The following is a 15856-nucleotide window of genomic DNA, read 5'->3' as shown; positions in this document are numbered from 1 at the left end:
CCATGTATATATGGAGGATACTGGGTCGATACTCTGAAGCGTGCTCTCGTTTGCAGTGTCAGTTTTGTATAGTGCTGCTTTCTTTAGAGGATACTTTAAGCGATATAGATCTATATTTCTATGAGTGCATAAATACTATTATATAAACCCACACAATGAAGGATTTCTTACTATCAGACATTAGGTAGCATTCACACAGGCAGGGCTGTCACCAGGAATTTTGGAGCCCCATATTCTACAGTCCCCTGCCCAGTCTTGGAAAAACTCCACTTCTGCATCACGTCCTCACCAATCACACATTAGTAGTTCCCATCCAACACCAGATCACATACAGCCATCGATTTTTTAAGCCCCACCACAAGGAAGACTCTTTTGATCGGGCCCTACTCTATTAAACATTTCTTAAAATATTCAATGCTCTTTAGGTACATTTTTAAAAATGACTAATACCACATACAAGGAACAAATTCTGTCATACCATGGCTGGACCACATATTACCACAATATAATGACCAAATAATATTACATACAAGGGATAAATACCACCACACCATGACCAGACCACATAGTGACCAGATACTACAATACTGATCATTAATTTAAAAAAAACACAATACTAATATTACCATAAGGGCCATTATACCAAAGAGCTCTGTATATACAGTAGTGTAAGTATACAGGTAATACAGGGATCACCAGTGACATTATACACAGTCCCACTGTCTAGTCTTGGAAAAACTCCACTTCTGCACCATGTCCTCACCATTCACACTTTTAGGGTATGTTTCCATGGTCCGGAAACATTCACTATTTGCTGTGGATTGGACGCTGCGTACAGCTGCAGCATCCAAATGTTACAGCATATTGGAGGGGATTTTATGAAATCCTGTCTCCACTATGCGTGCAGGGCTGCATCCGGCGGCCCTGCGTATATGGACATGCAGTGCGTCTTTCCTGACCGCAGCATGTCTATTTATCTTGTGGAGACGCTCCATCTCCGCAAGATACAGTCATGTGTTAAAGTTTGGGCACCCCTATTAATGTTAACCTTTTTTCTTTCTAACAATTTTGGTTTTTGCAACAGCTATTTCAGTTTCATATATCTAATAACTGATGGACTCAGTTATATTTCTGGATTCAAATGAGGTTTCTTGTTCTAACAGAAAATGTGCAATCTGCATTTAAACAAAATTTGACCGGTGCAAAAGTATGGGCACCCTTATCATTTTCTTGATTTGAACACTCCTAACTACTTTTTACTGACTTACTGAAGCACTAAATTGGTTTTGTAACCTCATTGAGCTTTGAACTTCATAGCCAGGTGTATCAAATCATGAGAAAAGGTATTTAAGGTGGCCACTTGCAAGTAGTTCTCCTATTTGATTCTCCTGTGAAGAGTGGCATCATGGGCTCCTCAAAACAACTCTCAAATGATCTGAAAACAAAGATTATTCAACATAGCTTTTCAGGGGAAGGATACAAAAAGTTGTCTCAGAGATTTAACCTGTCAATTTCCACTGTGAGGAACATAGTAAGGAAATGGAAGAACACAGGTACAGTTCTTGTTAAGCCCAGAAGTGGCAGGCCAAGAAAAATATCAGAAAGGCAGAGAAGAAGAATGGTGAGAACAGTCAAGGACAATCCACAGACCACCTCCAAAGACCTGCAGCATCATCTTGCTGCAGATGGTGTCACTGTGCATCGGTCAACAATACAGCCACTTTGCACAAGGAGAAGCTGTATGGGAGAGTGATGCAAAAGAAGCCGTTTCTGCAAGCACGCCACAAGCACAGTCGCCTGAGGTATGCAAAAGCACATTTGGACAAGCCAGTTACATTTTGGAAGAAGGTCCTGTGGACTGATGAAACAAAGATTGAGTTGTTTGGTCATACAAAAAGGCGTTATGCATGGAGGCTAAAAAACACAGCATTCCAAGAAAACACTTGCTACCCACAGTAAAATTTGGTGGAGGTTCCATCATGCTTTGGGGCTGTGTGGCCAATGCTGACACTGGGAATCTTGTTAAAGTTGAGGGTCGCATGGATTCAACTCAGTATCAGCAGATTCTTGACAATAATGTGCAACAAAGTTGAAGTTATGCAGGGGATGGATATTTCAGCAAGACAATGATCCAAAACACCGCTCCAAATCTACTCAGGCATTCATGCAGAGGAACAATTACAATGTTCTGGAATGGCCATCCCAGTCCCCAGACCTGAATATCATTGAACATCTGTGGGATGATTTGAAGCGGGCTGTCCATGCTCGGCGACCATCAAACTTAACTGGAATTGTTTTGTAAACAGGAATGGTCACAAATACCTTCATCCAGGAACTCATTAATAGCTACAGGAAGCGACTAGAGGCTGTTATTTTTGCAAAAGGAGGATCTACGAAATATTAATGTCACTTTTATGTTGAGGTGCCCATACTTTTGCACCGGTCAAATTTTGTTAAAATGCAGATTGCACATTTTCTGTACAATAAACCTCATTTGAATCCAGAAATATAACTGAGTCCATCAGTTATTAGATATATGAAACTGAAATAGCTGTTGCAAAAACCAAAATTGTTATAAAGAAAAAAGGTTAACATTAATAGGGGTGCCCAAACTTTAACATATGACTGTAAATAACCCTGTCTATGGGTACGATGCGGTGATTCTGCATATGTTCAATGAACACATGCGGTATCAAGTCGCATACAAAGGGGGGCGGCACTTTGGGCAGAGCATGTTTCCGCTTTGCCCAAAGTGCTGCCAGTATGCCCCGTGGAGACATACCTTATAACAGTTACCATCTAACACCATATCACATTCACAGCCAGCAGCTTTTGTTTTGGCCAAAAGATTTTTTTAAGCCGCCACCACAAACAGCAAGGTAAACTGTTTTGGCCGGACCCTACTCTAAACTATTAAACATTTCTTAAAATACCTAATAATCTTTTTAGGTACATTTTATTTATTTTTCTGTAAGTATGTGTCAAACATTTTTTAAAATTACTAATAATACCACATTCAAAGGACAAATACCATCACACTATGACGAAACCACGTAGTGACCGAATAATACCACATAAAAGGAACAAATACTGTATTACAATAGCCGAACCACATACAGTGCCTTGCGAAAGTATTCAGCCCCCTGGAACTTTTCAACCTTTTCCCACATATCATGCTTCAAAACATAAAGATACCAAATGTAAATTTTTGGTGAAGAATCAACAACAAGTGGGACACAATTGTGAAGTTGAACGAAAGTTATTGGTTATTTTAATTTTTTGTTAAGATTCAGAAACTGAAAAGTGGGGCGTGCAATATTATTTGGCCCCTTTAACTTAATACATTGTTGCGCCACCTTTTGCTGCGATTACAGCTGCAAGTTGCTTGGGGTATGTCTGTATCAGTTTTGGTACATCGAGAGACTGAAATTCTTGCCCATTCTTCCTTGGCAAACAGCTTGCGCTCAGTGAGCTTTGATGGAGATCGTTTGTGAACAGTAGTTTTCAGCTCTTTCCATAGATTCTCGATTGTTTTCAGGTCTCGATTTTGACATTCTAACACCTGGATACGTTTATTTGTAAACCTTTCCATTGTAGATTTTGCTTCATGTTTGGGATCATTGTCTTGTGGGAAGACAAATCTCCGTCACAGTCTCAGGTCTTTTCAGACTCCCAACAGGTTTTCTTCAAGAATGGTCCTGTATTTGGCTCCATCCATCTTCCCATCAAATTTAACCATCTTCCCTGTCCCTGCTGAAGAAAAGCAGGCCCAAACCATGATGCTACCACCACAAGCCATGATCCTGCCACCACCATGTTTGACGGTTAGGATGGTGTGTTCATGGTGATGAGCTGTGTTGCCTTTATGCCAAAATGTTCAATTTTGGTTTCATCTGACCAGAGCACCTTCTTCCACATGTTTGGTGTGTCTCCCAGGTGGCTTGTTGCAAACTTTAAATGACACTTTTTATGGATATCTTTGAGAAATGGCTCTCTTCTTGCCACTCCATAAAGGCTAGATTTGTGCAGTGTATGACTGATTGTTGTCCTATGGACAGACTGTCCCACCTCCGCTATAGATCTCTGCAGTTCATCCAGAGTGATCATGGGACTCTTGGCTGCATCTCTGATCAGTCTTCTCCTTGTTTGAGATGAAAGTTTAGAGGGATAGCCGGGTCTTGGTAGATTTGCAGTGGTATGATACTCCTTCCATTTCAATATGATCGCTTGCACAGTGCTCCTTGGGATGTTTAACGTTTTGGAAATCATTTTGTATCCAAATCCAGCTTTAAACTTCTCCACAATAGTATCATGGACCTGCCTGTTGTGTTTCTTGGTCTTCATGATGCTCTCTGTGCTTCAAACAGAACCCTGAGATTATCACAGAGCAGGTGCATTTATACGGAGACTTGTTTACACACAGGTGGATTATATTTATCATCATTAATCATTTTAGGAGAACATTGGATCATTCAGGGATCCACAATGAACTTCTGGAGTGAGTTTGCTGCACTGAAAGTAAAGGGGCCTAATAATATTGCACGCCCCACTTTTCAGTTTTTGAATTTCCCCAAAAATTTAAAATAACCAATAAATTTCATCATTGTGTCCCACTTGTTGTTGATTCTTCACCAAAAATGTATATTTGGTATCTTTATGTTTTAAGCATGATATGTGGGAAAAGTTCCAGGGGGCTGAATACTTTCACAAGGCACTGTAATGTCCGAATAATATTACATACAAGGGATAAATATCGCCACACCATGACCAGACCACAGTGACCGAATACTACAAAACTCATCCTTAATTAAAAAAAAAAAACCACAATACTAATATTACCATTATACACAGGAACTCTATACATAGTATGCAGTGTATAGTGTAAGTGTACAGTTAATACAGGGATCACTAGTGACATTATGCACAGGGGCACTGTATATAGTATACAGTGTACAAGTAATACAGTGATCACCAGTGACATTATACACAGGAGCTCTGTATATAGTGTCGGTGTGCAGGTAATGGTGATCAGCAGTGACATTATAAACAGGAGCTCTGTATGTTGTATGCAATACACTGACTCATCAGTGAAATTTGTTTTTGAAGTCCTTCAACTTCTCTTTTTCTTCTTCATCCAGTGCAGACTGACATCACTTCTTCCAGCCAGGACTCGTCTCTGCAGAAAATAAGCACACAGTGCTCAATAGCTGATCACTTCCATAGCACATTCCCCAACTTCTACTCTACTATCCCAGCCCCCATATGGCAGCTTTCAGTAGAATAAAAGCTTCTTTTTACCTGGCCGCGGTCCAGCAGCATCCTCTTCCTCATTCATTTGATGCGCCAGTGCATGGCAATGACATAACATGCTGACATCAGCTGCCGGCCTCTGATTGACTGGCAGCTTTAAACTATTGCCGTGCAGAAAGCTATAGCTGTGCATAGATTTTAACTTATTGTGTGTCCTCGGACATGCGTTCCTTTACTGACCTGGCCGAATCCTGCCCCTGGAGCCCAGTAAGAAGAAGTACACCGCCCCTCTCTTTGCTTCTGCTCACCATGCTCCATACACTAGTAAGGGCAGTAATGCTCTTATGGTGGCTCTGCACACAGGCACAGGTTTCTTGTGGAATAATGTGACATTTTTTCCACAGGTTGTAAAGGACCAAAAAAACAAAACCATAAGCATAAATCCCTAGCCTTATCCAGGGGCTGACTACACAATATATACCCTGGCTACTCAGGCACGGCTGAGCTAGTCTCAGTTCGGTCAAACAAAACAGCTATTGTCCACAGTAACCAGTGATACTTGCAGTTTGGTGCACACAGCCTGTGCAGTTTCTCTTCAGCTCCACTATCACCCACTCTGGTCAGCTTTTCCCAAGCAGATTGACTAATGTGAGCACCTAGCCTGATTATATGCAGAGCAGCCAGGTGCTAATAATCAGAGCCTGCAGAGTTTGGGTTTAACCCTGTCCTATCTGGCTGTGCTACAATACTCACTGTAAGTGAATATGGATCTGTATCAGTCGTTATTCATATGGTTACATTATTCTTAGCTGCCTGTAAAACCTCACAATGCACTAAGCTGATACAGAAAAGCATAATATACACCTTAGCTGTAAAGCCGAAAAAACTGGTCAATATAGGATATGGTGATAATAATGTAAACAGTATTGATCAAGCAGTTGGTGTGTGGTAATCAAGAACAAGATGAAAAGCAGGTTCACATCCAGATTAAACAATAGTGTGACTTTATGTATTTCTATGCAGCAGCTGCTCCGCTCCTGTGTGCCGGCGGCAGCGCCTGGTGTTAATGCGAGAGACTCATGCGAGTTTCTCGCATCACATACGGTAGTGTTATCCTGGCCTAATAGTTATAGTTTATACTCAGCACATCCTTATTATAGGGGTTTTCCACCCAGTGAAAATGTTTAGTCACCAGTGCTGATTACTAAAAGAATGCAATCTTCAGATTGGACTTTATTAGGTGGTTGAAGCACTTGTCACACTTCAGTCTTTTGACGTCAGTCGAAATCTGCCCTTTTTTGAAAAAAACGGATCTTTTTTTAGCGGAATCCGTTTTTTTTCTCATAGACTTGCATTAAGGACGGATTGCAATGGATGGCCATCCATTGCATCCGTCATTTGACCGTTCCTTCGAAATTTCAGCATCCGTCGCCTGGATACAACGGACATAGTAACGTTTTTTGTCTGCGTTGAAAAGACGGATGGTGACGGATCCGTCGCAGTCCGTTGTTTGCTATAATGGATGACTATGGGTGGCAGATCCGTCACCGTCCGTCACATGACGGAATCAAGTGATGGATTCCGTTTTTTAAACTGAGCATGCCCACAAGATTTTTCATTCATTTAATTTAACTCAAAAAGCCGTTCTGGCACAGCAAAATTGTCTCTCTCTCTCCTCCTTTAAATTCCAAAATCTGCAACTTCGACGGATCCGTCAAAAAAACAGATCCGGTGCTTCAGTTTTTAGCCAATCTTCACTGGATCCATTTTTTCACACTTTGAAGGATTTTGACTGACGCCAAAAGACTGAAGTGTGAAAGAAGCCTTAAAGGGGTTGTCTAAATCCCCAAGTCTGCATTTACTCTTTGTCACTCTATATGACCGCAGACTTGTGAATCCTCACACTGTACACACTGCACACTTTGTGGATTCTTTGGTTCAGAGCTGGGAATGACGGTCAGTTGGTCTCGTGACTGCGAGTAGTCAATATGCATACACCCGGCCCAGGTACAGACTGGGACTGAAATTCAGCCCTGGCATTTGAAATCATACAGGCCCATGCTGTTCATATCCCCAAGCACCAGATGGAATATATTACTAATATTCCCCTGGATGGAGCAAAGCAAGAATTACAACATGACCAATATTTCTAATGATACCCGTGGCCTGCTGGGATAAGCGACGGAGTCGGCGACTTTGTGCTCCGTCACAACTCTTAACAGTATGGGTGTCTTGAGAACACCAATTCTGTTTACAACGTAGCAGGCAATGTTGGCCCATGACCAGACAGGCCATTCTGCTATTTGCTAGAATTGCCAGATGGCCAGTCCAGCTCTGACCCGGCCATATTCACACTTGCAATATACTTACTAGTGACATATAGCGTGAATGCAGACTCGTGGATTTAGACTAGATAACCCCTTTGAGAAAAATGGATGAGAATCTGGTTGGTAAAAGCATACTTACAGTCATGTGTCAACTGCTTGAGCTCCCAGTAAAGCTGAATCCAAACATTACTCTACTCAAGTCTCAGAATGATTATTTAACCTGCAGAGGGGTGATCAGTATTACCTGACTAGACAACACGTCTAACTTGGGCTCTGTTACATGGACTAGATGGATGACTGTGATTATTCGTCCTTTAGGATGATCCCCAAGATCAGACAATAGAGCAGGTGGAGGCGTTGGTCTGCTCCTATCATCAAAATGTACCTTTCAGGTTATCCCTCAAGTACCCTCACTTGTCTTTCCTTCTTTTGAGGTCCATGCCGTCAGACTCTTCACCCCCTTCTCCATGCGAGTGGCGGTGGTATATCGTCCTCCCGGCCCCTCCCTTCAGTTCCTGGATCATTTTGCCACTTGGCTTCCACATTTTCTCTCCTGTGACATCCCTACCCTCATAATGGGAGATTTCAATATCCCCATTGCTCTTCCACTCTCCCCATCTGCTACTCACCTTTTATCTCTAACCTCCTCATTTGGCCTTTTGCAGCTTACTAATTCTCCAACGCATGAAGATGGAAACTCCCTCGACTTGGTCTTCTCTCGGCTTTGTGCAGTGGATGATTTTGCAAACTCCCCTCTCCCGCTCTCTGACCACAACCTTCTTTCATTCTCTATCAAGAACCGCCAGGCTGCTCAGGTCACCCCCACTGTCCATATTTATAGAAACATACAGGCCATTAACACCCAGAAACTTATGAAGAACTTGCAGTCTTCATTGGCCCCTATCTCCTCCCTCTCATGTCCTGATTCTGCATTGAAGCATTACAATGAAACACTTCAAAGTGCCCTGGATGAATTTGCTCCTCCTATACCTAGAACACCACAACACAGACGGCGACAACCCTGGCACACCCTGCAAACACGTTTCCTGCAGCGGTGCTCCAGGTGCGCCGAACGTCTGTGGAGAAAATCCAACCTACCCGAAGATTTCATCCATCATAAGTTTATGCTTCGAACATACAACACTGCCCTTCACCTCTCAAAACAAACCTACTTCAACACCCTCATCACTTCACTGTCCAATAACCCTAAAGTTCTCTTTGACACTTTTCATTCTCTACTCAACCCAAGAGTACAGGCCCCAACCACGGAGCTTCGAGCTGACGATCTGGCCAATTACTTCAATGAAGAAATTGACCAGATCCAACAGGAAATTATCTCCCAATCACCTCATACCATGCACTGTCCTCCCTCCCCCACTGCATCTAGCTCACTCTCTGATTTTGAACCAGTCACAGAAGAAGAAGTAAGCAGGCTCCTTGCATCTTCTCGCCCAACCACTTGCACCAGTGACCCATTTCCGTCACATCTACTCCAGCCCCTTTCCCCTGCTGTCACCCCTCACCTAACTAAAATATTTAACCTCTCTCTCTCTTCTCTTATCTTTTCCTCCTCATTTAAGCATGCCATCATACATCCACTAGTTAAAAAACCATCCCTTGACCAAAACTGTGCCGCTAACTATAGACCTGTTTCTAATCTTCCCTTCATCTCTAAACTCCTGGAACGCCTGGTCCACTCCCGTCTTATCCGCTATCTCTCAGAAAACTCTCTTCTCGACCCTCTCCAATCCGGTTTCCGCTCTTTACACTCTACTGAAACTGCCCTCAATAAAGTCTCTAATGATCTACTAACAGCTAAATCAAAGGGTCATTACTCCATGCTAATTCTCTTGGATCTCTCTGCAGCATTCAACACTGTGGATCATCAGCTTCTCCTCACTATGCTCCATTCCATTGGCCTCAAGGACACCGTTCTCTCCTGGTTCTCCTCCTATCTCTCTGACCACTCCTTTACTGTATCTTTTGCTGGCTCCTCTTCCTCTCATCTTCCCCTTACTGTTGGGGTTCCTCAAGGATCAGTCCTAGGCCCCCTCCTCTTCTCTTTGTATACTGCCCCTATTGGTCAAACAATCAGTAGATTTGGTTTCCAGTACCATCTCTATGCTGACGACACCCAATTATACGCTTCTTCTCCTGACATCACGCCAGCCTTTCTAGAAAACACCAACAATTTTCTAAATGCTGTGTATAACATCATGTCCTCACTATGTCTGAAACTGAACCTGTCAAAGACTGAACTCCTTGTGTTTCCTCCCGCTACTAATGTACCTATACCCGACATTGCCATTTCCGTGTGTGGTTCTACTATTACTCCCCAGCAACATGCCCGCTGTCTTGGGGTCATACTTGACTCTGAGTTTTCCTTTGTCCCCCACATCCGATCACTGGCTCGCTCTTGTTATCTGCACCTCAAAAACATTTCAAGAATTCGACCCTTTCTTACTTTTGACTCTGCAAAAACTCTGACTGTTTCTCTTATTCATTCTCGTCTCGACTATTGTAACTCCCTTCTAATCGGTCTCCCTCTTACCAAACTCTCCCCCCCTCCAATCTGTCTTGAATGCTGCTGCCAGGATCATATTTCTCACCAATCGTTACACCGATGCCTCTACCTTGTGCCAGTCATTACACTGGCTACCCATTCACTCCAGAATCCAGTACAAACTTATTACCCTCACCCACAAAGCTCTTCATGGCTCAGCATCACCCTACATCTCCTTCCTTGTTTCAGTATACCATCCTACCCGCGCCCTCCATTCTGCTCATGACCTGAGGTTAGCATCCTCAATACTCAGAACCTCCTACTCCCGTCTTCAAGACTATACACGTGCTGCGCCAATTCTTTGGAATGCACTTCCCTGGTCAATACGATTAGTCCCCAATCCCCACAATTTTAAGCGTGCCCTGAAAACTCATTTATTCAGACTGGCCTACCGCCTCAACACATTAACCTAATCTATCCCTATGTGGCACAGCCAAAAGTTTTTTACCATAACCAGGTTCCCCGCATCATGTTCCCACATGCTTTATGCTTCCATTAGCCCTCTGCATCTGAACTGTTACACACTTAACATTATGGCTGGTCCATATGTGGCGCCCCTGAGGCTTCAGTCGCCACAGAGGTACTGCACCTTCTCCTAAGGTGTGGTACCCCACCATCTAGGTAGGGTGGGAACTCCCTTCCACATTCCCACACCTGCACCCCACACACAGGATAGTTCAGCAGGGACCCATCCATGCTTTATGCTGGAAAGGTCATAGGGTGCCTTTTGTTGTTCCTTGCTTCGTAACACGAAAGGTGCTGGGGAGGCGGGTGGAGTTAGATATAAAAGAGAGGGAAGGTGTAGGATTTCAGGTCAGTCCGCAGAAGAAGGCAGGCAGAGTAGGAGAGAACAGCCACTCGGTGAAGAGTGGGGATCCCTGGAAGAAGGAATGGAGGAAGGAGTGCTGCAGCTGCCCCAGTGAACTGGGGCAGTGAAGGAAGAGAAGGAGAAAGAGATGTAGACTGGAGACTACAGATTCCATAAGAGAGATAGAACAGATCGGAACGAAGGAGAATAGAAGGATGGTGGGAAGCAGGTTGAGAAAGAGAGAGAACCCTTCCAGTCCAGAGCGCAAAGGCAGGGGCCCGGTCCCCGAGGTTGATTGGATCTTTATGTCCGGCAACAGACACCGGAGGAGTAGTGAGCCACCAACGCCTTACTCCCATCGCAGACTTGGGACACAACAGCACTTGGATAGTGAGCCGGGACGCAGAGCGGAGCCCCCCAAGCAGGCTACAGCTGTCTGTCATACAAGTAGAGACTAGGAACACCTAGAGAGAGGCATTCCAGGGTAACTAAGTACTGGAGTGCTTCGAACCTAAAGGCGCATTTGAGGAGTCGTTCAGTAAGGCACATATTGGCGGAGTGTGGAGAGGAGAATACTATCCTGCCTGGAGGTTGACTGGGGCCCTGACCTGAAGAACACAGTGCGGAGGCAGGCAGTTGTGTGAACTGCAAGCAGTGAGTAAAGCTTTGGAACCGCATACTCTGGTGTCCTCCAGTTATTCCAGCACCGCTACACCTGGGTACCAGCATCTATACTATTCTGCGCCTCTCCTCATCCATTGCACCTACACTGCCCTGGGACTACAGCTCCACCTGTGGAGAGCTACATCATCTTTGCTGCACCACACCATCAGTCCCAGTGGATCTGCACGCAGCGTTGGCTTAACATCTTGCTTGCCAAACACCACAGGTGGCGTCACGAACTATTCCAATAAACTTTAACATTATTAACATCACCGCCATTGATATTGGTCACCCAGGGCCACGGAACGGGTCACCACTGCTGTGACACATTCCCCCTGACACCAGCCCGGTACCGAGTACCCCGCTGCCCTGGGTGTGAGGGGCGACCCACATACAATCAGGGTAACTGTTACCACCCACCTTTCGTGTCTCCCCTTTTTTCCTCATAGATTGTAAGCTTGCGAGCAGGGCCCTCATTCCCCTTGGTATCTGTTATGATCTATGTGATTATTGTTATGCTGTAATGTATATTGTCTGTACAAGTCCCCTCTGAAATGTAAAATGCTGCGGAATATGTCGACGCTATAGAAATAAAATTTATTATTATTATTATTATTATCTTTTTTCACCTTTGATCAGAAGCCTGTCTAACTGAAATATTATTGTGAAACCAGCATTCTTAAAAGGGGTTGTCAACATTTTTCACAGTGTGTCACTCTATATGACTGCAGATTTGGGAATCCTCCCAGCAGGTGCAGCTGTCAGGATTTTACGGTGCTGAGACCAAGCGGCCATATGCGATACGCATATATCAGGCCACATTGTGAGACACATCTGGCCTCGTTCAATACAAGTACTGTATATTGAGTGAGGTTATGCAGACTGGTCAGAATATGGCTGTCCGCATGCATACCGCATATTAACAGTCACGTGAACGCCTGTTCCCGCCGGCGATGGAGAATCCTCACAGCTTGTCTAGTCATATAGAGTGCAGACTTTGCCATAAGCCTGGACAACCCCGTTATGGGTATGTGCACATGGTCAGTAATTAGCAGCACTTTGGACACAGCAGATGTCCGCTGCATCCAAAGCGCTGCCGGCTATTGAACGCAGGTGATTCCGCCTGTGTCCAATACGTTGTACTGGTGAAATTTATCTTGCGGAGACTCGTGTCTACGCAAGATAAATAGACATGCTGCGGTCTGGAGAGACATGTGCGTCTCTGCAGCCGTCTACGGACATATAGTGAACATGGGATTTCTTGAAATCCCATCCACTATGCTTTAACATCTGGATGCTGCGGCTGTACACAGCGTCCAAGCTGCAGTGTTTACTGATAGTGTGCACATACCCTAAAAAATAATTGTTCATAACTACCCTTCAGTATACAAGCAGTATTACTGTTTCACACTGTCCTCACGCGGTTCCATCACATACAGCATCCAAAAAAAGAATGGTGATCTTTGCAGGGGCTTATTGTGATATGACCTCTGGAAAATCAGTCCCTATAGAAATCATAGCATCTCTTTGACAAATAAGCTCCTGGTGCAAAACTTGCTGGAGGACTGGCCACTTTAAGAAGGGGAAAATCTAATTATGATAACTCATATCCCCAGTCCCAGTAGGCAGCCTGCAGCCAGTTCTGGACCAGGGAAGGGAAAAGGCAAGGGAATCAGAACATATTTTCATGTAGGCCGGGGTCACACTTGCGAGAAACTCACACGAGACTCGCACCTCAATACCCGGCACTGCTCTGGACTGGAGTGTGCAGCTGCATGTTTTTCTATGCAGCTGAACGCTCTGGTCTGAAGCTCCGGTGGCAGTGCCTAGTATTGAGGTGCCAGTCTCGTGCGAGTTTCTCAGACTGTGTCGACCTAAAAGGAGGGGAAGGTAACCCCTTAACGCATTTCCTCAGCCCCTCTTAACCACTATTAATCAAACACTGAGATCAAATGATGGGTGAAAGTCGGTCACAGCTTTATTAAACTTCTTTTATAAAATTTAACAACCTTTTGTAAACAGGCACTTAGCTTTCTTAAAACGCGCTAGCCGCTCAATGCCCTGCTCCATAGACGCAGGCAAGTCAGCCGGCAAGCCGTAGCTTCGTGCCATAACTTCTCCACCGCCGTGACTTGTAATAACTACGAATAAAAGAACGAAATAACATAACATCAGCAAATTTGTAACAAAAAGGGGAGGGAGGGTGGGAAAAGCACTTCCAGGACCGCAGTGAACGGAGGAAGAGGAAGGGCTGCTAACGTCCAAGGACTTTATATACGTAGGAAGGGGCTGTGCTAATCCCTTCTTCATCCCAATTGGCCCCCCCATACTTAAACCCCACCTCACTAAATCATGGAAGGGCAGCTGTCATGCCCGAACCAATCAGGGGTAAGGGGAGGGTAGGAAAGGCACACCCAGTCAGTGGCACTTTCCTTAATCAGATCCGTGCCCACTACAAGTATGACCCTGGCTGTATACTTGTTTCAGGGCTGGGAACACTCACCCAGACCCGAACTTAAATGGAAGCAGGCAGCAGCCGAGATCAGGCATGCAGGTAGGAGCTCCAGCTGTCCCTGATACGTCCTGGTGCTGCACTGCAGGGCTCGACTAACAGCAGGGTTGTAGTTAGAACGTATGGGCTCCTTCCAGATCCTGACTACAACCATACATTCTAGCTGTCTCAGTATGGAATGCACTAGAGCAGGGGTGGGTAACCCGTTTCTTGGTGGGGGAAATTTGTACCATCATTCAGGGGCCACACAAAAATGACCACCTTGAAAATTACCCCGGTATATTTAGTCAAACAATCAATTGCGGTAACTCACCCTTAATGTGACGGCTGGAGCTGCTTCTCTTTGGTGCATTTGTAATGTTAGGTGGTATTGATCATGTTGCTTCTCACAGCTGCTTTTCCAGGTTTGTGACGGCCAGGAGCGCAGTCAACTTTTTGTCATAATAAGTTTTGTAAATCATGGGAGACGCCGAGACTACTGTATATACATCACATAGGTAACACTGAGACAGCTGTATATACATCACATAGGAAACACTGTGACAGCTGTCTATACATCACATAGGAGATGCTGGGACTGCTGTATATATCACATAGGAGACGCTGAGACAGCTGTACATGCATCACATAGGAGACGATGGGACTGCTGTATATACGTCACATAGGAGACGCTGGGACTGCTGTACATACATAACATTGAGACTGCTGCATCACAGGAACCTCTGGGGTCATATAAATTACAGGAGGGACTGGGGGCATAGATGTCACAGGAGAGGCTGGGACATATTCATCACTGGGGAGGCTGGGAGGAATAGACATCACTGAGGGGCTATATACATCACTAGGAAGCATCGTCAGCCCTGGGGGTATATATGTCCCTTGGGAGAATATACATCACTGGTGGGGGCTACATACATCACAGATGGGGGATATACAGCACTGGGGGGATATACAGCACTTCTGGGGTAAATGCAGCACTGGTGAATATACATATCAGTTAGGGGCACATACAGCCCTGGGGAGGATTTACAGCACTGGGGGAGGGGGGATATACAGCACTGGGGGGTACAGGTATTGCCAGGCAGGCACATAAATTACCGGGTAGGGCTCATAGATCACCGGGGGGACAGAGATCACCTGGGGGGCACGAAGATCACAGGGGGCACAGAAATCACAGGGGGATACAAAGATCACAGGAGGGCACATAGCTGGGGGGCACATAGCTGGGGGGGACAAAGATCACAGGGGGCACAGAGATCACATGGTAGCACAAATATCACAGGGGGTACATAGCAGGGGGGCACAGCGATCAGAGGGGTCACAAAGCTGGGAGCCACTAAGATCACAGGGGTGTACATAGCTGGGGGGCACAGATCACAGGGGGCATAAAGCTGGGGGAGCAGAGAGATCACATGGGGAACAGATCAGAAGGGGGCACATAGCTGGGGGCACAGGGATCACAGGAGGACATTTAGCTATGGGACACAGAAATCACAGGGGGCACATAGCTGGGGCAACAGAGATCACAGGGGGCACATAGCTAGGGCCACAGACATCAGAGTGGGGCACATAGCTGGGAGCACAGAGATCACAGGTGCACATAGCTGGGAGGCACAGAGATCACAGGAGGACATATAGCTATGGGGGACAGAAATCACAGGGGGGCACATAGCTGGTGCCACAGAGATCAAGGGGGCACATAGCTGGGGCAACAGAGATTACAGGGTGGCATA

The sequence above is a fragment of the Dendrobates tinctorius genome, unplaced genomic scaffold (genome assembly GCF_039654945.1).
Source record: "Dendrobates tinctorius isolate UK_male_01 unplaced genomic scaffold, ASM3965494v1 ptg000287l, whole genome shotgun sequence".
In the NCBI taxonomy this organism is placed as follows: domain Eukaryota; kingdom Metazoa; phylum Chordata; class Amphibia; order Anura; family Dendrobatidae; genus Dendrobates; species Dendrobates tinctorius.
Note: the sequence above shows the minus strand (reverse complement) of the source record.